The 14522-nt window shown below is 42.1% G+C and overlaps 1 protein-coding gene across 1 annotated transcript in view; it reads right to left on the reverse strand.

The window, feature by feature from the left end:
• The window catches only part of IFITM10 (interferon induced transmembrane protein 10), a 95853-nt gene that overhangs the window by 21732 nt on the left and 59599 nt on the right, over positions 1-14522 (reverse strand). The gene's annotated exons all lie outside the window — the stretch shown is intronic.

Consider the following 14522-nt stretch of genomic DNA (forward strand, 5'->3'; position numbering starts at 1 on the left):
GTACTTGGCTTCTGAATCAATTAAAGCAATCAGTCTGTAATGTGCCGGGTTAGAACGATCCCCACCCTTGAATATCGGGTTACTAATGGATCCTCTCCAGCTATCTGGAATACTGCTACTAAGTTCTACCTCGGAGTATAAGGCTGTGAGTGACTTGGAGCAGTATTCCAGATCTGACTTAAAAATAGCCTGCAGAATACCATTAGGGCCAGGTGCTCCATCTCTACCCCCTTTCCTGATCACTTGGATCACTGCCACCATTGTGTATTGAGGGGTGAGCAACAGATCCTGCATGTTGTTTATTTGAGGTTGCGACTGTTGATTTACTCCGTCTGCCTGATCTTGGCTGGTGAACATTGCTTTCAGATAGGCTGCCCAGCTTTCTTCAGGGATAGCTGAATAACAAATAATTCTTGCCTCCCAGTCGATGCAATTAACCGTTGCCCAAAAATCCCTGGTGTTTGATTGTTTAGAATTGAAGAGTAGCCATGCCCAGAAGTTATCCTGCCTCTCTTTCCGCTCCAGCCATAGATATTGCTTGTACTGCTTTTTTAGACTTTTTATGCTCTCACACGTGGAGATTTTGACATTTAATTTCCTCATCTTTCTCAGCTCTCTCCTCAGTGTCATCCTTAATATTAAAGTTTTGCCTGACAGGCTTATGAATTCCTGATGCGCCAAGCCAAGTTTGGCAGAGGGGTAGAGCCAAGTGATAATAATCTTGCTGAGAAAGAGGTCCAGGCTTCCACTGCAGTTGAGCACAAGGGTGATATACATTGAAGTACTGTTTTTGCTTTGGCTACTAACTTCGGCAAACAGTGGTGAGTCCAAGTTAGACGTTCCAGATTGATCCAAGTCTTCCAGAGACAGCTGGTGATAGAACATGCCTAGTAGCGTTCAGTGCCAGTTCTACACGTTGGTACGAATGGTCGTTTGGCAGGGTAGTTTTAATTTTAAACTTCCTTACCTGTGATAGCAGGAGGACGGTTACAATGGTGTAATCAATTATTGATCCAGAGATCGAACTATAATGGGTGAACCTGCGTGGAGTATCATCTATGCTCCTTCTATTGAGGATCCTCATGCCCAGGTGCTCCAAAGCGGCAACCAGTTCCCTGCCAGTGCGATCAAGTTGCTTCCACAGATAGCTTGCCTGGGGCTGAACTGACCATAAGGCATTTTCTACTGGAAGCTGCTCATTGTTATCTGGTGTATAAATTAAATTAGTGTTGAAATCGCATATTACCAGGATGTCCCATTATGGATGGGTGTATCTAATTTCCGATCTCTAGTGAAGTAATTTATTAAAAAGTAAGTCCTTTTGCGATTTGTGAGGATAGGTATGATGTTAAATAATACAAGTGGAGCTACATCAGAGGAAATTGCTAGTTGTTCTGAGGTTACACATAATGCAGTTCAAATGTAATTTGCAAGCCCACCACACGCTCTAGCCCTAAGTGCATTGGATCAATCAATCACGTTTCTTGCAACACGGCCAGTTCAATTCTACCTCGATTTGCTAATGTGAAACCATTAATATTTGTATATTTTGCTCCAGCAATATTCCAAGAAAGAATATTTATAAACATTGTCTGTTCCCTATTTTTTGCACAATCATTTAGGGGTCAAGTTTTCTTTGGGGCATTTGGTGTTGATGCAATCCAGCCACAAGGGGAGAAAGAGACAAAGATTGTTTGGTTGATTTTTTGTATAAGGATGGAAGATCTGGCAGGTTACTGATGCTTTAAGTTGTGTTTCACCATGAGTGTTTTACAAGACTTTTCATCACTGATATGTCATAAGCCAGTTTACTTTGTTTGGATATATATGTGTAGAAAAAGATTGTTCCACATTTCAAGACAGCTTCATGACATCAATATCAGTTATCATTTATTTTCTATAGAGCCACTCACAAAAGTAATTTCCTCGTGAGTGTTCATTGCTGCTGAAAATGGTTGTACTGTTCTCTCAGAAGTTAAATTTTAAAACCGTTTCCTCAAAATTTATAAACTGGATGGCTCCTTGCTAACTTTTTGTTCCTCAAAAGGGTCGCAAACGTCCTGGTTTTAACATGAAATCCTAGAGACAGAAACGTTTGTGAAAAAAGGGCAGAAAAAAAATCGTGGTGTTCATGAGACTTACTGGACCTTTGCAAGATAAAGGCTTTGCAGCTCACGCATCTCTACTGAAGATATAGATTTAAGTTTGATAATCACTGTTGTAAATCACTTTTAAATAAAACAACACTAGTCTTGTCAATATTGCTTACTCTCCCATTGAAGATTTCCTGACCAACATGCTCTAAAATCTGTTGGCCAGAAAATCACAACATGATTATTTTTACTGAACATCCTTTGATTCTTCTGTTATGTTAGACCCTGTCTAATTAAAAAATACACATGCATTTCTGAAAATTGACTTTTGCGGAGGGAGTTCAATGGTAGAAATTTTTGAAATCTTTCTGGATCTGTCCAACTGGTAACGCATTGCACCAGATGTTTTTGTCCATGTGGGCTCAGACACTACCTTGGGACTAGCTAGAGAAACCCTATGACCTTAATTGTCTCAAGTAGATGTTATTGATTCTTGGTTAGATTTATGATGGCCATAGGGTGATTTTACCCTTAAGACAGCTATACAACTATTTGCTACATTCTTATAACAGTATTATATTTTTCAAACTCACACTAGGGTAACCGGAGGAAGGGTAAGAATAGTGAAACAGTAAATACAAGGGAATGAACAAGATTTAACCTGACATACACACCACAGTTTCTGCACAATTAAATGCTCCACCGTATATTAGACATGTTTCCCAACCTGTTCAGAACAGAGAGAAGAAACTGGCAGTAATAATGGATTTACTACCCACTCTGCCATGGTCTTGCTCACAGAGAGAGGGGTTTGTATTCTGAGAGTCATCCTTTTTCACTCAAAAGAATCATCAAGGCTTTTGAGGTGCTGCCAACTTCATATTTGAATTAATAAAGAGGATGATAGTACATCTATTGACTTAGGACCTTCACACAGATGCGCAGCTGCACCCAAAGTTTTGTTTGGTTGGTATCAGTTGCATGGTATTTCAGCAGTCCCTTGTCTCCTGAGTACATTGTAGGTAGCATACAGGCTGGAATGATGGGGCATGGATTTCATCAAGAAGTGGTAAGTTAAGTCTGAGAGCCCTGACAAGATGTGCTCAATGAACATCAGCTCCATGGGTGCCTCATGGGATCAGAATGTGTAATGTGACAGAAGTAACTTGAGGCAACAAATCAAAACAAAGACCTACAACTAGCAGGATTTCTTTTTTACCCTTTTTGGCAACTACAATCAAGACCACATATAATCAGCCAAGTATTCTGTTCCAAATTATTCATAGCTTCCAAAACATTCCTAGTGTGTACCCTGAAGTAATAACTTCTCATTCGTGATTTTTTTAATAGTTAAAAATGTTTACATTCAAAATGTATACAAGATAACTATCGTGGATGTCATTTTATGACACCCTTATTTATTATCAAGTGTCCCACAACTATCCAGTATATCTATTTTTTGTTTTCAGCAGGTAGTAAGGAAATTATAGTGACTATTCAAGCGGGATACTATTTCTCTAACTTTGAGCCTTGGTCTCAATGCTCTGAAACTAATGACTATTACCCCTTTACTTAAGAAAGTAACTATCAATCCTTCAGTACCAAGTAACTTCTGCTTTATTGTGGGACTGCCCTAGCTAACCAAGGTGTTAAACAAAGAAGCAGATGATAAACCTCAGAAATATGGTCAATCACAGGGCATAAGGGATAATTCCCAGTCCAACTTTAAGCATGGCACATAGGCATCACTGCTAAATATTTAGGATGATATACAAGATGAGAATAAATGCTCACTCTCTCTAATGAGTCTCCTGGATCTCGCCATGACATTTGATCCCATGGATCACGATCTTCTTCTGCCCTCACCTTCAGTGGTTTATGTTGTTATGAGGCATGAAATAGTAGGCTGAGGTGTAAGGCAATGTTTTCAGTCTAGTCTTGGGGATTGTTTGCTGTATCTCCAAAAGAATATCTCTTTCACAACTGTTCTAAATAAAAAAGCCACTGACTTTCCATTAATACAGAGATTATACTTGATTATCAGTGAGGTGCAGCAGAACATCTTTATGACTTTGGAGAGTCTATATTTGTATGCTGGGTTCCTTAGTGCTTGGCGTCACAAAGCATAAGGCCTTCTTTTGGAGCCTTGTCAACATAAACTAATTCTTGCAGCTGTGGTTGTTCCACCAAGACTATTCAGTCCCAATTCTACCTTTGCTGACAAAGCCTACATCTTGGGCTTCTACAGGGAGTCTCACAGTAGCCTGCATGCTCAGATTTGGGAAACAGTATATATGTATAACATTTATGACACACAGAGAAGTCTTTACACCTGGTTCCTCAAGTTGTTGCAATCAAAGGATACTTGCCTTCCATAGCGCCTCTCTCTTTACACAAACTGTTTTCTCCACTAAAGCTTAATCTTTTGGTAGTCTACAATTAATCGTTTATATACTCTCACAGCAAACATTAATTTGTGACATAGGCCCTACTGAAATAAAATAGAAGACAAACTTCCTGTACTATTCAGCTTCAATTGGCAGCCCAGATCAGAAGTGGACTTAAAAGAAATTCCAGAAGAAACCTTGATGGAGGTGCTATCACATGCATTATTCTTTAATTGGATTGCAAACACCAGCAAAACATTCTAATGGCAGCATCTAGTCACTTTGACCCAGAGACTTTTATATCCTTGTACTCAACGATCTTGCCTCTCCCCTTGCTACGTCACTCAAGTCCTTAGTCCAAGTCTGCAGAAACGAGAACTTACTGATGGACCTACCTGAAACAGACAGCCTACCTCTGTTCCTAACCTGGCCCTGGACCTCAGCCATTATCATCAGCTCCACCTCTGACATGGCCATTGCCCTTATGAAGTGCATAGCAGTACCAAGAGGCTGCAAAGGGGGGCTGAAGAGCAATGTCTTCAGGGCAACCTCTCTTCAGCTAGGGAGAACACACAAGGAGCAACCTAGTACATTATATCTATCGCCTTATCACACTAAAGATCCCCAGAAGCCGGCCCTGGAATGGACAGACTACTTTCCCTTGGAACGCAAGCTTCCAATTTCAATTTAGAACAACTGCTGTCTGACAAGTCTTCAGTAATCATCCTCGTGGCTGGTCTGTTATATTCCTGCATTAACAACAGCATACGAAAGGGATTGGAGTACAATTGGAAAACCTCAGCCGATGCACACAAAGCAAGTATTTCTAATGTTTGCTTTTAAACTCAAGACAAGAAAATTAAAAAGGGCAATCAAATATTAAACCTTACAATGGACTACAATCTTGACACAGTTTTCAATATAGAGTCATGGCTAAATGAAGATACCAACTCAATACTAGACCTCTTCGTACCACAAGTGTAGAAAATCCTCCTTTCTGCATGGTCACCACACATTTTTCACCTCTTGCTGAACCCTATATTTTGCTGGTTTTAGAACTCTGTGCACTTTAACCCTGCTAAGCATTGGTAAAGTACCTGTGATCCTTCATTTAAAAATGGTCTAATTTGTATATTTATAAATGGTGCATTTAAGCAGGGCACTGGAATTATGCAATTGTGCGACCACAGTGTTTTTTGCATAATTATGGTTCTGCCACATTTGAAACATAATCCATCATCTGATGCATAATCTGCAGATTATAACAACAAAATGTTTCTAGAGCAAATGGTTCAAAAGTTACTAAAGACCCAGAGACATGTATTGCTGTGCAGTGAAATGCCCTTAGCAAAAGTTGACTGGTCAACTTTTTGTTGCTTAATTCTATGTTTGGGTATCAAACTATTACTAATGAAATGCAATCTATGCCTAGACAGTGTTAACAAGCCTAAAAATAACAAAATAATGAAGTGATACTATCAGAAAATGTGCAGCATTACACCCCATAATTTGGCTTTTCTTGCCGCATAATTTAGTCAACCCTGATTCACATTTTGGCCGTCTCCTGACACATAGGGGGTCATTCCAACCAAAGTTCCCCCGCCAGAAGACCGCACCGCGGTCAAAAGACCGCGGCGGTCATTCTAACTTTCCTGCCGGGCCGGCGGGCGACCGCCAAAAGGCCACCCGCCGGCCCAGCGGGAAAGACCCAGCAACGATGAAGCCGGCTCCGAATGGAGCCGGCGGAGTTGCTGGGGTGCGACGGGTGCAGTGGCACCCGTCGCGATTTTCAGTGTCTGCTAAGCAGACACTGAAAATCATTATGGGGCCCTGTTAGGGGGCCCCATGACACCCGTTCCCGCCATCCTGTTCCTGGCAGTAAAAACCGCCAGGGACAGGACGGCGGGAAGGGGGTCGGAATCCCCATGGTGGCGCTGCTTGCAGCGCCGCCATGGAGGATTCCTATGGCCAGGAGAAAACCGGCGGGAAACCGCCGGTTTCCCTTTTCTGACCGCAGCTTTACCGCCGCGGTCAGAATTGGCCAGGAAGCACCGCCAGCCTGTTGGCGGTGCTTCCGCGGTCGTTGGCCCTGGCGGTCGACCCCCATAATTTTAGTGGCTCTGACTATCAGCCCCTAGTACAAAGTGTACCCTGGACCTGAATGTTAAGTGTCACTAGTGGACTACAACACCAATTGTGCCAACCACTGCAGTGACAGGGTAAAACATGATTTCACGCCTACTACTGTAGCCTGACTGGAGCAGTGTAAAATCTCCAATTTGACCTGTCAAAATAAAGCCCTAAGACACCCCTGTATAAGTCTTGTAGTACATAAGGGAGGGTTCCTATTATTTGAAAGTAGGATACATTGACATTTAGGGCCTTATTATGAGTTCGGCAGATGGTCTAGGCTGTCTGCCGAACTTCCAATAGGGAGGTTTCTGCCATAGTGGCTGCCTCCTTGCAGGGCCCATTATGAGTTTCCCTCTAGGTTGGTAGGCAGAAACCAGAGTTTCTGCCTGTTGGCCTAGCGGGAAACACCCTACAGCATTGCCACTGGTTCATAATTGAGCCAGCGGCAATGCTGTAGGATGCAGGGTGCACCAGCACCCTTGTAATGTTAACTGTCTGCAAAGCAGACAGTAAACATTGCAATGGGCTGGCCAGGAGGGCATCTGCACTGCCCTTGCCAAGTACATGAGCAGTGCAGGGCTCCCACTGGGGCCCCCAGCACCCACTCTCCGCCAGCCTTTTCATAGCGGTGTTACTGCCAATAAATCGCTGGCAGAGAACAAAGTCATAATCCCCAGGGCAGTGCTGCGTGCAGCGCTGCCCTGGTGGATTAGGACCGCCACAACCACCAGACCGCTGGGACGACTAATCCTGGTGGTGCTGGCAGTCCAACCACGGCACAACCACCGTGGTCATAATATGGCACTCAGACCGCCACATTGGCGGTGGTCCGAACGCCATCTGTGAACCTGGCAGGTCATAAGACCACCAGGTTCGTAATGAGGCTCATAGTGTTGCTTTGTCCTTACAGTGGCTAGCACCCAAAAACTATTTTTCATTGTGGCAGGCCTAAATGTCCTATGTAGAAGAACAGATTGAGAAATCTGCATCTCGGAAATGTAACTAACTAGAAAAATAATTAAGCAACTGTTTTAAAAGTCCAGTTCAAAGGTGAAGTTGGATTTTTAATAACTGTTTAGGAAAAGTAACATTTAGAAAGTTACCTTTTCCCTGCCTGAAGTTTCTGGAGGCTACATTTCCATTTGCTCTCCCACTTCTGTATGCCAGTATTTAACTTTTGAATAGGTGTGACATTACAGTGCCAGATACTGCTTGACAGGTCTGCTGGGTATGCATGTAACATTTTGGGGCACACTGGAAAAGAAACAGGATGCCCCAACAATTCTTGTGTATTCACTGTCTGGGTGCTGGAAAACCCTACTTTTGCTCTACCAGACTTATGTTTCTGGGTTTGATGTGGGTACAGTGACTGCCCCATATTAGAAGTTAATATTAGATCTGGAAGGACACTTGGATTACCATTGTACACTCCCCACACACACCCACAGCCCTCAGAGTCCAAGTGTAGTGTGGCTGTCTTGAAAGTGCCCAAGTGGGTAGGATTGGGCCCGGAACGTTTGACCACATTTGTTAGGACATGCCAAGGAGTTATTCCCACCCAGTAGCTCATGCCAGGAATAAATGTGCCATCTCCAAGCACTCGTTTCAGAACATTCCTGGACCTCAGGAAGAACAGAAGGGGATTGGATCTGCTATCTGTGACCTGAAATGAGCCCTGAAGGACTGGACGTGCTCCCTCCTGTACCCAGGACAAAGAAGTGGACACCAACAGTCATAAGGCTGCCCTCCATTTCAAGCTACAAAGATTCAAGAAGTACATATGGCCTTTCATTCAACTGCCCAGCTGACTAGTGTCAACTGGACAAGGATTGGACCGTGCTGTTGGACTATACCTGACACCTGTGAGTCTCTAAGTGCCTCCCCTGATATCCTGTGGGGTTTTAGAAGTATAGTACTGTGGTGGATTGGGACATAATGGACTAAGTCAGAAGGTAGAATCTTTGACTAGGAAGATCCTAGCTATTGTATCCAACCTGTGCTCCATCATGGTCAACCTCAATTTAGGATTAGGCCCTGGTCTCCTGTGACCATTAACTATCATTGGCCCTTTGTACTTCTTAGCACTATTCCTACTTAAATCTTTGAAGAAATCAGATATTCAGTTACCCTTATTGAATTTTTGTGATTTTGGTATCATTTTTGTTACGAATTGTTCCTCTATTTGGTCCAATTTGGTTTGGGATTTTTATTTTTTTACATTTCAGTTTTAGTACTGTTTTGGTACTGTATAAACTTTATACATTGCCTGACGTTAAGCCTGTCTACTCTGAGTGATAGCTATCAAGTGGCTGAACTAAAGTTAATTTAGTGATTTTGAGAGTTTGCCCTTATAAGGGTTGTGATTATTCCTTGAGGTGGGTAGTAACCACACCCTCCAAATATTAATCCAATTTCTTATAACAATGCTGCAGGCTCTTTATGGCAGACAAACAACAAAGCAGGCGGAGGGACTTCAATCTTCATTAAAAACTCCTACAAAAAGCAGAATCACTTCCTCACAAATGTATGACACGTTCGATTACCTCAAATTATCTTTGTGTATCTCCAAATGTCACCTTTTACCTTCACACAATCCTTGACAGAATTTCAGAGATCCAAATTTGTAGATCATCTCACACAATTCATAAAAGAAAGCTGCAGGGTCTCCCTCAACGATACATTCATTGAGGACTTTACCGTTGACTGGACAAATGCCACAAACAGAAACAAGATGGCAAATACCAATCTGACTATATTACATAATCTTAATCATATGACCTCATCCCTCACTCACACTAAAAGCAAAATGTGGGACATCATATGTGATGGCTGCAAGTGAGTAATGCTTCCCCCCTCAAATAGTCATAGATTGATCCAAGAATTTTCCTTTGCTGTTTCATTCTCACACACAACAATCCACACACCTCAAACCTTCGCAAAACCAAGTCACTCACTCATCCTGCAGAAAACCTCTCCACTGCCACTCTGCTAGAGCCTATTTGCCCCATACTCAAATTACGTAATCCTGCTAATAATATACAAAATACAAAATATGTATTTGACAACATCCTTAAAACTACAATGGATTATATTGCTACCTTGCAACTCAAATGATCTTGCACAAGACAAAGAGAACCCCAATTCTCTAAATCGGAAACCCAAGTGAGAAGCCCAATTCATAAAATCGAAATGCAGTGAAGAAAAAAAAAATACTTCACTACTTTCCAAGTTAAGAAAACTATGCCCACAGCATAGGCAACCTATAGTTAAGAAAAAATTATATTCTTTCCAAATGCCACACAATCATTGTTTTGGCATATCAAAAATGTATCTCCACAAATTGAAGACACCATTCATTCACAAGCAAATAGAACTGTAAAGAATTTCTAAAAAAGTCACAGAGAAAATACAATTTATAAGAGGTAACTTTGAGTGATCCTGCCTATCAACTGCCCCTCCCCCTGAATCCAAGCACACATGGAGCCCTTTTTCCCAAATCATAAAGAAGGAACTACGGACGTCCATAAAAAAATCTAAAACCAACAAACTACTTAGGGTCCACATTCTGGATAATCAGAGGTAACTTTCAAATCTTCCTAGACATGTGGTATGACATGATGAGTGCTATGTTAGAGCCAGCATGTTCCCAAATAGTCTGAAGACCACACAAATAACAATAATGAAAAGCCCGATCGTAATACCACCTCAAAAATAAACTACTGACCGGTATCCCACCTACTGGCTCAAGAAAATGATAGAGAAAACAGTTCCTAACCAGTTACCAACTACTTAAAGAATGTCAGAGCAAAGGAGCATCTGCTGGCTAACTTTCATTCTGGTTTTAGAGTCGGCTTCAGCATTGAAACTGAAACCCTGAAAATCCTAGACCATCTACACCATATTCTAGACAAAGGTAACTCATGTGTAATTGTTTTACTAGACGTATCAACATCCTTTGACCATCTATCATGAAAACTATTGCAAATGTGTAAGCATCGCATGGATTTCTGCAACACGGTCCTAAACTTATTCAACTTTTTACAGACTAACATACCTTAAATGGTAATGATCCGTAATCACCCTTCTACGCCAGCCAAAATGACTTGGGGCATTCCCCAAGACTCAATATTGGTACCAAAACTTTTCAACCTCTACATGGAGCTATTAAGAACAATAATACCTAAAAACAAATACAATCAATGACTTTGCCACATTTGGAAACTGACTATCCTTATTTCAAAATGTGTAGTATGGATGTGCAAGAGCTTTCTTCTTCTTAATCTACAGAAAACTAAAGGCTTGATTTAGAGTTCGGAAGACTGGTTATTCCATCACAAACATGACCTATATCCCATCCACCGTTTTGGAAGTGCATAATATCCAACAGCACTTGGAATATGACATATTGGATATTCATCATGTTTGTGACCTAGTAATCCATCCGCCGAACTCTAAATCAGGTCCTTAATTTCTTCTTGTATCTTCAGCTATTAACTGTAAATTCAACAGCAAGCTGCTAGGTCATTAAAGGCTATAGGAATTGCTCCTGTTAATTCTATTGGCGAGCTCCCTGTGGCTTACTCTAAATTCATAACTTGTTTTCATCTCACATACAAATAAGGTGGCAAAAGCTGCAAACTCAAATCTATACTCCCTTAAGACATTTATCCACCTCTTCTTTCCTGACCATCTGAAAATAGGTGCCTTTACTCATTGGTCATTACAAGACTTGACTTTGGGCACTTGATACTTGATGGGACGCACCATCATCATTTGCTCTGTTTAAAGCTGTAGTGCATTCAGTTCCTATCAATATGCCTTGCATATAAAGCCATTGATGACACACCTCTTCCTCCTATCAGTCCTACTCAAAACAGCAGGTGGTTCAAGAAATCTCCAAAGTTAAAGCACACTCCTACTTAATGTAAAACCATGCCAGCAACGAAACAACCCTTCTCTGGTGAAGCTGCCACAGCTTGGAACTCTCTGCCCCACCAAGCTCAGAACCACAACCTTGTCATCTAAATTCTGCATACAACTCATAGCCCATCTCTTCAAACAATTTTGATACTACATGACTACTCTGCAAATATATTATAAGTTTACAGTTACTTACAGTGATGCAATAATTTTTTTTTTTTTATTTGGTTCCAGTTTCCACTCCCCATCTACATGTAACCCTTGTGTTGTTGATCTGTTCTAAGGATAGTCCTCTCATACCGACACGTTAAGGTGTGCTATATAAACAGCACAAATAAATAAATATATCTGCAGATCAGCACCAAATGGTCACTGCTGTTGTAGCTAATTCTAAGATGGACTAAAAAAACCCTTCTTTTGCACGCCTCCCTGATAAGTAACTGAAACTGCCACATGCTGTTCTGAGTGCAGCTGTACACATGGCATTTGATCTCTGCAAACACCACGGTTTTCTGGCTCAGGTGGTCACTACACTACTTTAGCCCATGTTCTGAGCTGTATCTGTACATGCTTCAATTGTCTGTCATACCTTCCAGTTATGTTCATGCTGTACATCCCTGTGCAGTTGCTCATCTCTTATGGATATCTTTTGATCCACCATTCTTGCTACAACTTAGGGGTAGATAGAAGATTATGGGGGTTATAACAACCCTGGCGGTCCAAGACCACCAGGGCTGTTGTGACGGAAGCACCGGCAACAGCCTTGCGGTGCTTTCCGGGTCATTACGACCGTGGCGGAAGCACCAGTTTTAATCCGCCAGGGCAGCGCTGCAGCGCGGCAGGAGTGCGGCCGCATTGCCGGCCGCCCGGCGGTCAGATCTTGGCAGGCGGCTTCAACCCCGCCGCCAAAGTCATAATGAGGGCCTATGTGTTTCAGGTTGTATATTGTGAAATAAACTTCCCTACCAAGCTTTTCATGTCCTTATTTTAGCCCTGTTTGAAAAGCCATATAAACATTATTAATCTGTAGTTTGATTTTGCGTTTTTATTTCGTGTTTTATAAATGTCAAAATCAAACCATGCCTTTCAATGTCCTGTTTATAAATAAAGTGTCGTCCTTGTACTCCACAATTGATGGTTGTTAGGAATGGAAATGGCAGCCACTGGGTTCTCCTTCACAGGCCTAGTGGAGTTACTGGAGGAAAGCCTGATCACTAAAAGGATTTGGTGCAAGGGCCTGATTAATATATTGGCAGAGAGGGTACTCCATCGCAACAGCAAAGCAATTCCCTCCCCACCAATATAGTGGTCCACCTACCTAATTTAATAGCGGGTGGACCTTACGTTTGGCCACAGTGGAGACTACACTCTCCCTGCTCTGGCCAACTGTATCCAATGGACCTGGGGAGTAACGAAGGTCAGAGAAATGGCTATGTCTAATTACCCAGTTTAGATGGACGGACATGTTGTCACTTTTAGATCGAGCGTGCTAGCTCTCTGACCTGTTGTAAGTCTTGTGGGCTTCTACCACGGCACACCCACTCGTTCGTGGGCTTCCCTTTCAAAAATCCTTTGTTATGATTGGTAAATGCTTTACGTTTGTCCCTCCTTGGGGCGGTTTGGTTACTGCCTTGGACACCAATCCTGTTACATGGATAATTGCACTTTTACCAATACGTTTGACTGCGAGCAAACTTTTTTCCTTTTGTGTCTCTCCTCCGCACTCATGCTCATGCCGGCTGTGGCGCTTTGAATCGGCTCGCTTATGTCAACTGTTTTACTTTTCACTTCTTAATTTAATTTGGCAAGAAAAGTCCAGTTAGGAATTTACAACGTTAACAGCTCTAACTCAAACAAACTCGAGACCCATTGCATTGCAAATGTTGTTCCTTACCGCCACATAAAATCTGACTTTACAGAACAGTAAAATCGTTATAATGCTCCCCCTGCCATGAGAAAAGACTTCCATGGCGAGGGGAGCATTATATTCTTCTTTTCTTTTCGAAATACTCTTTGCTGCAGGGCTGCGTCCTGCAGATGCAGACCTGTAACACAGAGTAAAATGCATTGACAGGAATCTGGCGGGTGGTCCTTCCACCAGGGCAAGGGAGTAATTTACTTCATTGCCCTGGCAGACCCATGGGCCGCACGCTAGAATTTAAATCCGGCCCAAGTCTGAACTACGAAACAGCAGCATCTTTCAATACACAACTCCAAATACAACCTGCGTTTGCTTTCACAAAGTGGAGAAAAGTGTGGTGTCACTCAGTTAAATTTACCAGTATGTGACTTTGATATTAAGATGGCCTCACTCGAGAATGAAACAATTGAGAGTGGAATTTGAACCCTTTCAAAATGGATTTATTTAAAGTATGGAGTGATTTTGGAGGAGCTGTAGCTTGTTACAGAACTGCAGGGCTTGTGGCTGGCTAGGAGTCATTTATGAAGGGATTTGGTTAAGAAATATAAATCCTAAACGCGTGGCCTTAGGGGCTGCTTGGGGACAATAGGCCAGGGTCTCCCTCCAAAATGGTAGCGTTTCAGTCAGTTTTGAACAGGATGACATTATCGCTTCTTTCTACTAAAACATACAGCATAGCTACACACATGCAGAGCTCAATCAATGTCCTCGAACTGTTCCTGTTCACTTTCCCTACATCCCTTGCACATCTCAACAATATAACCAGCGCCCCTCCACACCAGAACCAGTGCACCGAAAATTAAACCACTGCATCTCAGCAGCAACATACCGACCGACCTCTTCAAGACAGACAACACATTATTACAACACACGCTGCAAACCAGGCGCACACACCCTAGTAAAGAAACAGGAATCCACATCACCAAATTTGCATCACAACTGTAGGTTGAAAAGGATACATATTTATGCATGTTTATGCATATAGATGTATGTCAGTATTTACATTTTGCAAACCTAGCTGGCGAGCAAGGCCGTTTAGATCAAGGGAGGATTTAGATATTTTTATGC

This window comes from Pleurodeles waltl, chromosome 3_1, assembly GCF_031143425.1.
Source record: "Pleurodeles waltl isolate 20211129_DDA chromosome 3_1, aPleWal1.hap1.20221129, whole genome shotgun sequence".
Classification (NCBI taxonomy): Eukaryota; Metazoa; Chordata; class Amphibia; order Caudata; family Salamandridae; genus Pleurodeles; species Pleurodeles waltl.